This window comes from Equus quagga, chromosome 6 (genome assembly GCF_021613505.1).
Source record: "Equus quagga isolate Etosha38 chromosome 6, UCLA_HA_Equagga_1.0, whole genome shotgun sequence".
Lineage (NCBI taxonomy): Eukaryota > Metazoa > Chordata > Mammalia > Perissodactyla > Equidae > Equus > Equus quagga.
Window position 1 is genome coordinate 132,584,482 of NC_060272.1, and position 14,286 is coordinate 132,598,767.

General features: G+C 46.7%; 1 protein-coding gene across 2 annotated transcripts in view; it reads right to left on the reverse strand.

Moving 5' to 3' along the window:
* The window catches only part of LOC124241139 (tyrosine-protein kinase SYK), a 94,787-nt gene extending 86,378 nt beyond the window's left edge, over window positions 1–8,409 (reverse strand). For both annotated transcript variants that reach the window (XM_046664748.1, XM_046664747.1), the window contains exon 1: window positions 8,139–8,409. The gene's annotated coding sequence lies outside the window, so the exon portion shown is untranslated. The remainder of the gene's footprint in view (window positions 1–8,138) is intronic.
* Window positions 8,410–14,286: the final 5,877 nt, after the last annotated feature.

Consider the following 14,286-nt stretch of genomic DNA (forward strand, 5'->3'; position numbering starts at 1 on the left):
TCCTCAAAGGAATGGAACTGAGTTTGAAATTCTCCTTCTCCGCCTGCTCTATTCCAACCCTTCAGGACACCCTGCACCTTCCCTCCCAGCCCTCGGACAGTAACGCATGCAGAGAGCAGCAATTCTGCCCCGCGTGGGGACAGTCTCTGAGATGAAGGCCTGATGTGTGAACGACGGCCTGGAGCATCCTTCCATCCAAACGGGACTCTAGTTCACTTTGGGTGGTGAATTTGGACGTAAGCTCCATCTGGGTTGAAAGGAGACATACACAACAGCATCCGATGTTCTCTTATTAACCTCCCAGTGATGAAGGATTTTTCATCCAATTCCTATGGAATCAGCTTAATTTCTCAACACAAAGCTATTAAAGATAGTAAGTTTTCTCTAACAACTGATAAAAGAGGGAAACTGACAAGTCAAATTCAGATCATGCCTCCGCCTTCTCTGGCGTCCTGGTGCCCACTGATAGGACTCGAAACCCTCTCGTCAGTAGGACGACAGCAGAGCCTTTTCACACTCCTCATCAGAGTCGCGGGTGAGAATTCTGTTCCGGATTAGAAACACCTATGTCTGAGGCTTTGAATCCCAGCACCACCCCTTCGTGGCTGGACAAGTCACTTCAGCTTTGTGGGCGTCACTGCCTCTCAGCAGGCTGAATCAGGTGGTCCTAAGACCCCTTCCGCCTCTCACACCCTACGCGTCCTTAAAATGCTTCCAAGAATTTCATGCTTTTGGACTGGCCATTTCCTAACAATCAGTATGAACTTGACACTGCAGCCCTCTCCTTAGACACACTTCCTTCCTGAGCTACAGGATGGCCAGCCCAGCACCCAGGGCCCCAGCAAAGACCAAAGAAGCCCCAAGCCTGTGACCCAGCCCAGCTCTAGCGAGCTCCCCTCCCTCCTTCTCACTGTCACTTGCTTCACAGCTATGACCATCAGCTGATTGGTGTTGCTCAAAAAAAAAAAAGAAAGGAAGTGGTGGACTTCCGCTCCAAGCATATGCGGCTGCTATAAATGCAGAGAAAGGAAAGAAAGAGCATTAAAAACAATAACACACAATATACATCCATGAGCACGCTGGAAGCAAAGGAAGCATACCGCCAGCGGACTGGGGACCATCGCTCTCCCTGAAAGCCGCAAAGCAGGATGGGCTCAAACTGAAGAGGGAAACCGCAGCCCGAGTGCAGGCGGCAGGGGCCGGCTGGGAAGGGGGGAGAAGTCCCAAGGGTGTGATGCCTTGGAAGCGACAGAGCCTGGGTGGCGTGGTGGAGGAGCAGCCAGGCAGCCAAGCCTCTCCAACTCCGCAGCTGCCTGAACCACTAAGAGAACAGAAAGCCTCTGCAGAGAAGACACACATTCAGAGAGGCAGGGCAGGCCGCATGTGCACCCCACATGCTGGGCCCCGGCTCATCCTGCCCCATGCCTCTCACCTTCCTCCTGGCTCCTGGGGGACAGGACCACACAACAAATGCAGCCCTGAAAGACTAACTCCCAGGGCACTTAAAAAAAAAAAGACCAGCACTCCTCCTGGAAATATCAGCACATCAGGAAAGCCACCCCATGAAGGAAGGTACCAGATGAGCAACAGATGAGCCAATGCAAGGGATACAGAGGTCACAGAGCAAGAAGAGAATGTCTGCAGGGGGACCAGCAACCAAAATTCAGGAGCCTAATGTAGAATTAAAAAACAAAGAATTAACCACATTCCTTGGAAATCAACCATGCGCTTGCTAAAATATCAAAGACTCAAGAGATGGACTGACTGACAGGACAGAGAGGATCAAAGATCTTTCCTGAGATAAAGATTAACCTGATGGCTGCATGAAACACAATGCAAAGGGCAAAAGAGGGAAGAAGGACAGGAAAGGTGCATTCACCGCAGCTGTGTTTATAATATCAAAGATGGGGGAAATCCCAAATGTCTATCAATAAACGATCATATTTTCTACTCTGTGGAGTAAAATGCAATGATCACTGACAAGAAGAGCTCCCCCATCACCGGCATGCTGTCAATTAAACAAAGAAAGTTGCAGAATGTTATTAGTATTAAGAAGACACCCATCCCCCAACATTGTACCTACTGAAACACACACATACACATGTGTGAATGCAGAGGATGAAAAATACACCAAACTGCCCTCCCATGGCGGGGAGTGAGGGGGGTGGTTAAGGAGGGTTTCAGTGTTGCCTGTCCCATCTGAATTCTTCACTAATGGATCTGTACTTGTGCATCAGTTATGCACTTGAACACTTTCTTTTTGGTTTTTTTTTTTTTGAGGAAGATTAGCCCTGAGCTAATTACTGCCAATCCTCCTCTTTTTGCTGAGGAAGACTGGCCCTGAGCTAACATCCATGCCCATCTTCCTCTACTTTATATGTGGGAGCCTACCACAGCATGGCTTTTGCCAAGTGGTGCCATGTCCACACCCAGGATCTGAACCGGTGAACCCCAGGCCGCCAAGAATCAAAATGTGTGAACTTAACTGCTGCGCCACCGGGCCCGCCCCTACACTTGAACACTTTCAAAAAGAAAATGAGAGGAGGTGAGAGAAACTCACTTTAGAAATGGTATTTACTTATCCCTGACCCCTTTGGGAATGCTGTCATGAGCCCCCACTCAAGACTGCGGTGGCAGATTCCCAGGGCCACCCACCTGGGAGAGGCCGTGGCAGTGACGTCAGTTCTTCCCACAGGCCAGGTATGGCACTGCACGCATGGTCTCCAGTGTGCGTCACAGTGAACCCCCCTGCGATCGCTCCAGTGACAAAGACTCAAAGAGTAGCTTAAAAACACAGAGTGGGATTTGAGCCCGAGGGCACCTCAGCCCCTGCTCTCAACCACTGTCAATAAAAATATTCAGTAAATGCGGCTTTGAGGCATTATAGCAATCAAATGCTTCAAACATTCTTAGCATTTAAGATGAAAACAACTGGGGCCTGCGCCCTGGCCGAGAGGCTGGGTTCGTGCGCTCCGTCCGATTCAGCAGCCCAGGGTTTCGCTAGTTCACGGGTTTAGATCCTGAGTGTGGACCTAGCGCTGCGCAGCAAGCCATGCTGAGGCGGCGTCCCACACAGCACAACTAGAAGGACATACAACCAGAATGCACAACTGTGCACTGGGGGGTTTTGGGGAGAAGAGGAAAATAAAAAAAGGTTGGCGACAGATGTTAGCTCAGGGCCATTATTAAATAAATTAATAAATAAATAAAAATAATAAAATATATGTTAAAAAGAAAAAGACGAAAATAACCACAGCATTCTGCCTCCACCCAAGCAAAGCCTGAAGATCTTGTAAGGGGGCAGCAGGAGGTCACCCAGCAGACTTCAAAAGCTCTGGTCCCCAAGGTGCTCCAAGAACAAACTCATCCTGTGGCATCACGGAGGTGTGAGAGGGCGCTGACACGCCCTCCCTGTGAACATCACCTGCACAGCGGCCCTGGAGAGGCCCGCAACAGCCATCCCGCTTACTCACTTTATCCCGTCTGTCCAGCATTTCTCAAGTCCTTGAGCAAGGAAGGCTTCCCTGGGAATACCATTAAAAATCGCACAGTGCCTGCTTCGGGAATCAAGGGCATCCAGGCCAGCTGTCCAATGAAAGGCCTGTGGACTCCTCATCCCCGGGAAAATACACATTCCCATCAATCAGATAACAAAACCTGAGTGTCCAGCACATACAGAGGTGACACTGAGGCTGATTTGAAATGTAGATGCCCACTGCTAAATGGGAGTTAAAAATAGTCTCTCACTAAGCATGATATAGAATGGGTCCCGATGGAAGAAATTATAAAAGTCCTATGCTACGAAAATGATAAATGTATAAATAAATAAATAATGTAGAAATATAGAGCTTGGGGGGGAATATTTCAACAATCATGATGACGGATTCACAATGGATTTAAAAGGTATCTGAGTGCTGAGAAGAGGTACGTTAAGACCCCAGAAGATGCATTTAGTCAACTAATTCCCCAAAGCACACTTCAGCTGTTAACACGTGTGTAGCGAGACTGAAGAGAAACTGCCAGACCGCAGCAAGAAGATGGAGGGTTCCAGGAAAAAAAGAGAGAAGAATGAAACTGATAGATGGCTTGGTATCTTGACTCAGTGGGGTTTGAGTCAAGGGGGGTTTCAGCTTAATATCAGACGGTCAGTAGACAATCATAGTAATAGGTACAAGGCCAAGTGAGCAAACACAGCATCAAGAGTTTACTCTGGGAAAAAACAACGGGGTACGAGGAAGAAGGTGGAGCTGGAGTACGCGCCTTGCTTCCACAGCAAACATGATCACAGTAGACACCAAATGGCGTCTTAACCCCCATTATAGAAGGATCATCCCGGGTGTGGGAGTGCTCCTCTCTCGGAGTAGGAAGTCAGCAGACACTGTTTAAAACTGATACATAAAAAAAAAAAAAGCAAAGGAGCATATTTTCAGAAAATAAGGAGGAGAATTCTAGAAGAAATAGCTAAAAAAAATTTTAAACATTACTTTTGGGGAGCAGTACTAGAGGATGGGAAGGTATTGTTATAAATTCAAAGTAAATAAAAAGAAAAATTAACTTTGGTTGCACCAAAACATTTCCGTGACAACTTAACCACAATGGATAGATTTAATAAATTGTCAGAATGACCTGGACAGAATGCAGATTTATCGACGAAGACAAACAGATGGAGAGAAAAAGGACAAGGTCACATGTTGGACATTCCAATGCTCTTTGTAGCCATGTGGAATATAACTAACCAACCAATATTTAAATGCGGCTTTTCCTACAATGCCGCGCTAGGTCCTCCTCCACCCTGCTACACTCCCCCATTGATGCATCAGCCTCCGCTCAGATCAAGGCATCTTGCACTCAGCGTGCCAATCTGGAAGTCCAGCACCCTCCCACGTCCGTGCTCCCCTCCAGTGCTCCAGCACAGCGCTGAGGGGTGTTGCCACCAGCTTCAGGAGCCAGGACCCCAGTGTCAGAGCTAGGTACCTCCAGGACAGAGGATGCTGCCTACCAAGTACTAGCCATCATAAGAGCTTTCAGTACACCCTCCTCAGCAATCAAGGTATCACCAATATTCTAAGTCATCCTCACCCCCCTCCTGCCACCATCAGCCTTTGGAAGGTTCCGAGAATAAACACTTGGTTTCCCAGAAATAAAAGAACCAAGAGATAGTCATTTTTGAGTCATTAAACCAACTGTCACGTAAACTAAATATTCTTCTTTCTGCTGGCATCTTTGGCCTTGGCCAAATTCAACTGCACTCAAGATTCCAATTCAACCACCTTTCAAGACTCATCGGGCAAGCCTTCCATAATTCTTAAAGGCAAAAAGAAATTTCAAATTGATGCAAGCTAACGTTTTGTCAGACCCAATTATAAGCTAATAGAAAACTTCCCTTCTAACATAATATCAAAATGAAGGAATGAACTTTTCCTTTAAAATCCAATCAGCCTAGTTTTTTCTTATCTTCCCACAATTCCTCGGTTAAAACAGAAAACAACAACAAAAAACCACCTCTTTTTCCAAGTGAAAAAGAACCAACTTGTTTAAATCGAAGGCAGAAGAGGAAGACGACAAGACGTAAATAAGTCAGGCCATTCAACTCCAATCTCTCTTTAAGACTCTACCTTTTGGTTTCAATTGCTTTAAAAGAAAAAAAAAGTTCAGTAGGTGGACATTTTTAAAAAATTCTCCCCCAAAGGCCTAAATTCATAATTTTTTCTCCATTCATTTACAGCTAATCTAATCTAGAAGTGGAAGAAAATGTTAAAACTTACAAACCGGCAGAGAAGAGGTGAGTTCAGAGATAACTGAAAAAAATCTCTACAGTGAAAGCAGAGAACGTCAAATGAGCTCAGACTGTGAAGGAGCCCGCCACACCGTGGGCACAGATGACGGACAGGACAGAGCCACACAACGGGAACAGGAACTATTTCTCCCAGGACACACTGCAGCTGCGGGCGGGGACAAGACCCCTTCTGTGAGGAACTTTGCGGTTTGAAAGAATCTCAGGAAGGACGGGACGAAACATCCTATTCCCGCTCGGAGGATCTGCATTTGGGTCATTATCACTGAAAAGTCAGTGAGGTCCTGCCATTTCAGGGCCCCTGAGAAGGGGCAACTGCCCATCTAGTCTGCGACAGTGTGAGTTACTGGCAAGAGAAACGCAATTTGGTTTCAAAAGCAAATGGTAGCTCAACGGGATCTAACACAGGCTGAGTCCCTAAGTCCCAACTCTGAAAGGCTCTGAAAAACAAGCCTTTTTGCTAAGTTTTAGGGAACTTCATTTAGTGACAACATCTGCCCGAAGCTGACACACAGCTATTTATAGTCTCTCTCTACTCCACTTAGCGAGACTATTCACACTGTCAGTGCAGAAGCAGAACAGGATGCTGCTGAGATCGTCCTGAAGGGCTATGGCACAAGCCGCGTCAGCATGCATGCACACCCCTCCACACGCAATGCTGAAATTCAGATTCTAAATTTGAATTCCAAATCTGAAAAATCCTGAATTCCAAAACATATCTTGGCACAGGGTTTTGGATAATGATCATGGACATGCTATGTGCTCCATACGTGATATCCTACTAAGAGGTCTTTGGTTTAAAAACAGAAATCAGACCTGAGCTTAGATTATTAAACATGAGCCTGAAAAAGGCTATGGCGAATTACTTCTGAAATGGAAATCTAGCAAAATGATCTTTCTGCCAATTTCACCCCTCAGGAATGGTAGAGACCTAAAGTATCCACCTTATTTTTATCCTAGCTTAAAACATTAAAAATATTCCAGTTATTAAGACTATTTACAAAATCCTACATATGGAAGCACTCCAAATACAGAGAATAATACAAATCAATTTCTATTTTACTGCCAAATTTCTCTAAATACATCAAATGTATGATGTAGATAGAATAAAGTGATTTGATAAGATAATTCAGCAGACAAGATTTCTCACTTAAAACATCTAATACTTTACAAGTATTAAAACCTTGTTTTGGGCGGGGGGAGGTGTAGGGGACCAGAGGGACACACATCAATGAATTTAATTACATTTAATGAAAACGCCGCCTTCGTAAGAACAATGAATTTGTTGTTTCTAAAACAAAGAAGTCAGATACTAGAATAAATTTCATTTCTTCCAGAAATTCTCAGGCACCACGTGATTTTTTTTTTTTAACATGAAGAGTCAGATGTGAGGCATCTCCAACTGTTTAAATACAGGCTGAAATTCTTCAGGGTTTAAGAAAAAGAGCAACTCCCCCAGTCAACAGTTTTACTTGGGTACAATGCAATCTAGGGGAGTCAAGCAAACATTAAAAGAACCTGCGACACTGTTTCCAGCATAAAAAGATTCAAACTCTAACTTCTCCAACGCTTATCTTTCTCGTTCTTGAACATTCAAACAAACAGAAAAATGAAAAGCATTTGTACAGTTATGTAAGTGGGTCTGAGGTTTTGGAGCACATTCCTAAAAAAATATTTAACTCAAATTTACATTTTACTACACGAAACTTCCCTGCTCTCCAAGTCACTCACCGGCTAATCGAGTTACTTTACTGTAAAAATGTGTCAAACAAAGAGGAATCATGCTAAATTTTAGCAGTGGTTCAGAGAGTTTCGTGTTTTTACGTAACTGCTTGCTTTCTGTAGGAAAAGAAATGTATACAAAAACCTTTGCAGGCATGCAACACTTCTCCATCGAGTCACTTCGCTGAACACAGTGGAATTTTCCAATGGATTTATGTAAGACTCAGCCAAACGAAAACGCCTTCTTTCCGAGATCTAGCTTCCTGTGCCCGCGGACGCCCCTCGCGTTTCCCGGGACCCGCCGCTTCCGCACTTGGCGCGCTCGGGGGCCCCTGGAGTGCCCGGCGGGCCCGGCCCTCGCGCCCCGTCCGGGAGCCGAACCCTGGGGGCACTAGGCTTAGGAGGAAAGCTGGCACAACCCATCTTTTTATCCGAATGAGCTCATCACATTTTCCCTCTGACTTCAGAGGCCCAAGGCCCTGGGGTCCCTGCTCCGGGGTGCTGGGCGCACACAAACGGGCCCAGCAGGAGTACGGCCGCCTCCTCCCCTGGCCGCCAGCCCACAGGTCCTCCGTCCCCGCGGCCCGCCGGCCAGGCGGTGGCAGCGCGCGGCCAATCCTACCTGTGCCAGGTGAGGCGAGGGCGGGGCGCTGGGCTCCGGGGCCGCCGGGCGGCCGGGCGGGCGTCCGCGGGCAGCTCCGGGCGCAGCTCGGGGCCGCGGGCTCCTCCTCGCTCTTCCCGCCGCCGGAGTCGCCTCAGCCGCCCAGCGCGCGGCGCTTCCTCATTTTGGGCAACTTCCTTAACGCGCCCGGGCAGGCCCCGCACTTCCTCCCGGCCGCCGCGCCCCGCCGCCCCGGGCCCGCCCCGCCGCCGTGCGCCCCAGTGCCCCAGCGCCCCGTGCGCCCCCAGCGTCCCGATGGCCCCAGCGGCCCCAGCCCCGTGCACCCCCAGCACCCCGATGGCCCCAGCGGCCCCAGCGCCGCGTGCGCCCTGGGCGGAGCAGCGGTGGCCGGAGCGCGCGGGGACCAGGCCGGTGTGGGTTGCCTGGGAAGCGGGAGGCGTGAGGGCAGAGGGGAGTGCAGTTGGGGTCGCTCTGATCTCCTCGCAGGCGCAGAAGGGCGGCCATATGCAAGGAGGGGGCACTGCCAACAGCAGGAACCTCTCGCCGCCTCGCCTGCAGCCGGATCCTTCTAAGGCCCGACAGGCGCCCAGGGGGGCGCGCCCGTTTCGTTGTGCATTTGCTCAGGAAGAGGTTCGTGTTCACTGTGCAGTGTATTCCCAGCCGCCACCCCAAGACGCCCCTGTTGACCGGTGACCAGGAGGCCCTAGGAATCCGCCAGGTGGCCTCTGCCTTAGGTGGATGGCAGACTTCTTGGCGCACCTCTGGGTGGGCCCAGCCTGTCCCAGGCGGCCGTGTTCTGAGGGCTTTCATCATTACGAGGCTCTTGACAGCGAGTTTAACTCGCTTCCTTGTACCTGCAACCAGTTCTGACGTCTGGATCTGAATAGAAGAAGTTTACTCCTTATCTGTAGTCCTTAAAATGGTTTAAAAATACCTACCTGGTTCCCCTCCCGCCTTTTTTTCTTGAAAGGTTCTCTTTAAAAATGTTCCTGTAGGGGCCGGCAGGGTGGCCCAGTGGTCAAGTTCCCACGTCTGCTTCAGCCCTGGGTGCCCGGTTCCGATCCCGGTGCGGACCTGTGCACGGCTTATCGGGCCATGCTGTGGCAGGCGTCCTACATATAATGTAGAGGAAGATGGGCACGGATGTTAGCTCAGGGCCAGTCTTCCTCAGCAAAAAGAGGGGGATTGGCGGCAGATGTTAGCTCAGGGCTGATCTTCCTCAAAAAAAAAATGTTCCTGTAAAACAGCTTCTGGACCCTCACATTCTCAGAACACTGGCTGGCAGTGCCTGTTTTAAAAACCTGTACTGCGAGCCAAAATACAAGACCCAAAATAAAATATAAGTGTGTTAGACTATAATTGTCACAGAGACAAATACAGTCATCGGGATTGTGGACCCTCTGCCAGGCCCCTCCGTGTTTCCCACTTGGACATTCTCTTCCATTCATTTTTGCCTTCAAATTTTTAAGCCTAGTGAAGGATTTTTATTATGGTTATATTTGTTAACCACTGGACTTAACTTTGCTTCAAACAGCCAGCGAAATCGCCATTGTTCTCTGTAGGAGGCCGCAGGTGTCTGTACACACAGGGCTTTCTGAGCTGGCCGGGTTGAGGGCAGCGGGCACCTGTGGACCTGTCCTGTGTTTGCTAGGGTGACACGTTTCCTCAGCTGAGGCTAATGGAGAGGAGGAGAAGTTCTAGATCCCTCTCCAAGCCCCCCCTAGCACTGCTGTGGTCTTTCCCACCTTAGAGTCATCAATAGTGAATTAGGATGCTTGCAATGATTTTTCTTTAATGTTAAAAAATCATAACACAAACACAAATACCTAGAAACAAATCTTCCTAAAAGTCGACCCGTTTCTCCCAGTCTTTCTTCGTGGGCCCGTGTGCCGCTTCCCTTTGCCGTGGGGTTTTTTGTTTCTCATTGTGATGAATCTCAGCCGTAACCCTGCCGAGTCCTGGAAGGCCTCCCAGCACGCTGCACCCGGAGCGTCTCGGGGACGCTCGACGGTCCCTGAGAGTCTCCTGTTCTCTGTAGATTTGCTATTTTTTTATTTCTTAAAAAATAGTAAATAGATTTATATTCTGGGTTCGCTGTCTTAATCGCACCCTGCGAAGTCTCCGGTGTCTGCTTATGTTGTCGAGGGTTCCGCTGGTGCTCGTTCCTGGTGCTGGTTCCTGAGGTTCTTGGTCACATTTGACTGTGCATCACTCATCATCCTTGAAAAATTATTTGTGGAGCTTTGTTGAGGCCTAGGAAGAGGGTATTTTCTTTCAGAGCAGATTTGCCTTTGCTTCTAGCAGGAGCCTAAGGTGCAACTAGTGGTTGGACAATTTAAGTTCTCAGCTTATGGTTTTTTTGGACCCCCAAGGTGATATGAATTTGAGCTGGAAATTTGGGCACAATTTTGGTCAACCTGTGATTACAGTTTCTTGAGGATTCATTTCTTCTGCTTCTGCTCTGGGATTTCTTTCACTTTTCTTGTATCTTGGAGTCTGTGTTTCTTGTATTCCATGCTTTTCTCTTCCTCAGTCTGCTCTATCATTTTGGTGGAACACAATCTTCAGGAGTTTCCTGAGAAATGCAAGTAGCTCTTTTAAAGACCTTCCATATTCCTGGCCGGCCCCGTGGCCGAGTGGTTAAGTTCTCGCGCTCCACTTCGGTGGCCCGAGTTTTCTCCAGTTCCGATCCTAGGCACGGACATGGCACCACTCCTCAGGCCACACTGAGGCGGCATCCCACATAGCAAAGCCAGAGGCACTCACAAGTAGGATATACAAGTATGTACTGGGGAGTTTTGGGAAGAAGAAGCAGGAAAAAAATAAAAAGAAAGAAAGAAAAAAGAAAAATGACCTTCCATATCCCAAAAGAGTGTAACCTCCAGTTTGATTGATGGTTTGGGTTGTATAGAATTCTAGCTCAGAAATTCCTTTTCTTCACAATTTTTAAGTCGTTATTCTATTGTTTCCTTGCTGCGAGTGTTGCTATTGAGAAATCCAAACCCTTCTGAATCCTTATCCCCTATGTTTGTGTCCTGACGTCTCATCCCTTTCAGCATAGCTCCAGGTCCTTGTTTGACCTTGCCCACGCTTGGGCAGCTCTCTCCACACCTTTTTGCTCTGCTCCTCTGTGGGAGACAGCTCCTGGATCCTTATATCAGAGCCGTTTTCTTTCCCTCTTTGGGTTACAGTTTAGGCTCAGGACTCGCTTTAGCCTGATTTTCTGCAGGCGGGGCCCAGCGGAGTGGTGCTGTGCTCACTGGCCTCCTGCCTCCACAGGACGCTGGGCTGAAGCTGGGAGGGCTCACTCCTCCTGGCAGAGGGAGAGCGGAGAGCCTACCACACTCTTTGGGGGGCCCCTTTGCTCATCAGCTCAGTCCCCCAGTTACTGTGGGTCCCTCGAGTCCTCATGCTCCCAACAGTATCGCCAGGTTGCGGCCATTCTTTTCTTCCCTCATCTCCACCGCAGCCATTTTTATGACCCCATCAGCAAAAACGGGAAAAGCTAAGGATTAACAATTACTCCTTTCTCTTCTCTTGAGATTTGAGTGAGAATTGTCAGGAATTTGTAGACTCATAAGATATGGTTTCTGGGAGGTGGGAGCGTGACCCCATCAGGATGCTCTCAAGCTTCCGTTTTTTATATGAGCCAGCACTTCTCAAAGCTTACCTCATTAAAGTGCTTCTCCTTTTGGTTGCAATTGGTAACTTGGACATTTTTGTTTTCTCGCCCTTCCCTTTTTTCTTGGGGAGACGGGGAGGGAGGGTTCTTTTTTTGTAGATAGTCCTTGAATATTTCACCACTTTATCCAGAATTTAATGCCTCACCAATTTTTTCCTATAGAATGTACATTGTACATTTTAGTATGTGGAATGCAAGCTCCTCATTTTTCATCTCTTTCAAATTAAAGATACCCAAGTTTCACATGATATATGATAGGATGCTTCAGGCTGCAAGTAAAAGAATATTTGACTGCAGCTATTGAGATCGTAATTTCATTGGCACACGAAGGAGAAAGCCCCAGAGCTGGGACAGCATCAGGGGTACTTTTGTACAAATTATTCTGAGATAAAAGTCACACAACACAAAGTCCATCATTTTAAAGCACAGATGTACCTTTTACAAAATGTGACAACTCAACCATATCTTGTCTTATGAAGGCAAGTTGATCTTGATAGAGCAGCATCGCTGACAGAATCGTGAGAGGAATTGCTTTATCTTAGTGGTTCCCACTGCCTGGTCACATCTATCTATCTGCCAAAAGGCCACAGAATGTGGCAGGACGAACAGCCTCCTTGGGCTGCTGGGTTCCCTCGCCTATGCAACTGGGATTTGAAAGTGACTTTTTACCTACTTCCGTCTTTTTCTGCTGTCAGCGAGGTTTTGAGCAGTAAAAGAGAAAAGTTACTTAAGGACAAAGGATAGCATTTGAACTTAGACCACATGCATCTAAAGCCAGTGGTTAAGAACATGGGCCAGGGGTTGGAAAGCGTGGGCTCTTGTCCCAGTGCTGCTCCTTTCCTGGGTGCGTGGCTCCGAGCAAGTCAGGTCTCCTGTCTGCTCCTCTGATTTCTTATTTTTCATGAAATTCAAGTCAGCAAATTGTTATTGTGTATTTTATTGCCAGACATGATCCTGAGCACTGGAGATTGATTAAAAAGGATGGGAAAATCTATGCTCAAAAATGTCTCCCCTTTCTTATCTTTCAACGGGGGACCATGCATTTGCCCAGCTGACCCCTCTTTAAAAATATAATTACTTAATTGGAAGATAGTTCAAGCTGTTATTTTTGTCTTAATGAAAATCACTCCAAGAAAATGGCTTTTCTCATACCAAGATCTTTTAATTCTTTTTTTTGAAGTGCATTTCAATTTTTAACATCTTTTTTGATATGATTTGCATATTATACAATTTATCTGTTTAAAGTGTGCCATTCAATTATTTTAAGAATGTTCACAAAGTCATGCAACCATCACCACAATCAATACTAGAACTTTTTTTTACTACAAAAAGAAACCCTGTACCCATTAGTAGTCACTCCTCATTCTCCCCTCTTTCCAAGAGTTCCCCCAACATACACATTTCCCTCAGAAATCACTCATCTACTTTCTGTCTTGATAGATAGGCCTGTTCTGGACATTTCATATAAATAGAATCATAGAATATTTGCCCTTTGTGACCGACTTCTTTCATTTATTATGTTTTCAAGTTTCATTCGTGTGGTATATATCAGTATTTCATTTCCTTTTCTTGTGAAATAAAGACCGTTTCTAGGGACGTACTCCCTTTTATTTATCCACTCATCGATGTCTACTCTTAGCTACTATGAATAATCCTGCCCTGAACATTTGTGTACAAGTTTTTATGTGGGTGTATGTTTCATTATTCTTGGATATAGAAGTAGGAGTGGAAGTGCTCAGTTCTGTGATAACTCTATGCTTAACATTTTGAGGAATTGCTGGATTGTTTTCCTCAGTGGCTGCATCAATTTCAGATTCCCACTGGCAGTGTGGGTGGATTCCAATTCTCTACATCCTTGCCAACTCATGCTATTGTCACTTTGAGTATAGCTATTCTCATGCGTGTGAACTGCTATCTCATTGTGATTTTGATTGGCGTTTCCTTTATGACATAATGCTGAGAATCTTTTGATGTCTTATTAGCTAATTGTATATCTTTTTTAGAGAAATGTCTATTCAGGTCCTTCGCCTACTTTTCAGTAGACTCACTTATCTTTTTATTATTGAGTTGTGAGAGTTCTTTATCTTTACATATTTTGGATACAAGTCCCTTATTAGATATAGGTTTTGCAGATTTTCTCCCATTTTAAGGGCTATCTTTTCACTTTTTTTTTTGGCTGAGGAAGGTTAGCCCTGAGATAACATCTTTTGCCAATCTTCCTTTATTTTTTCTCTTGAGGAAGATTAGCCCTGAGCTAACGTCTGTGTTAGTCTTCCTCCACTTTATATGTGGGTCACCACCACAGCATGGCTGACAAGCGGCGTAAGTCTGTGCCCAAGATCTGAACCTGCAAACCCAGGGTGCCGAAGCAGAGCATGCCGAACTCAGCCACTAGGCCACAGGGCCAGCCCCCTGTCTTTTTGCTTTCTTGATGGTCTCATTTGCAGAACAAAAGTTTTTAATTTT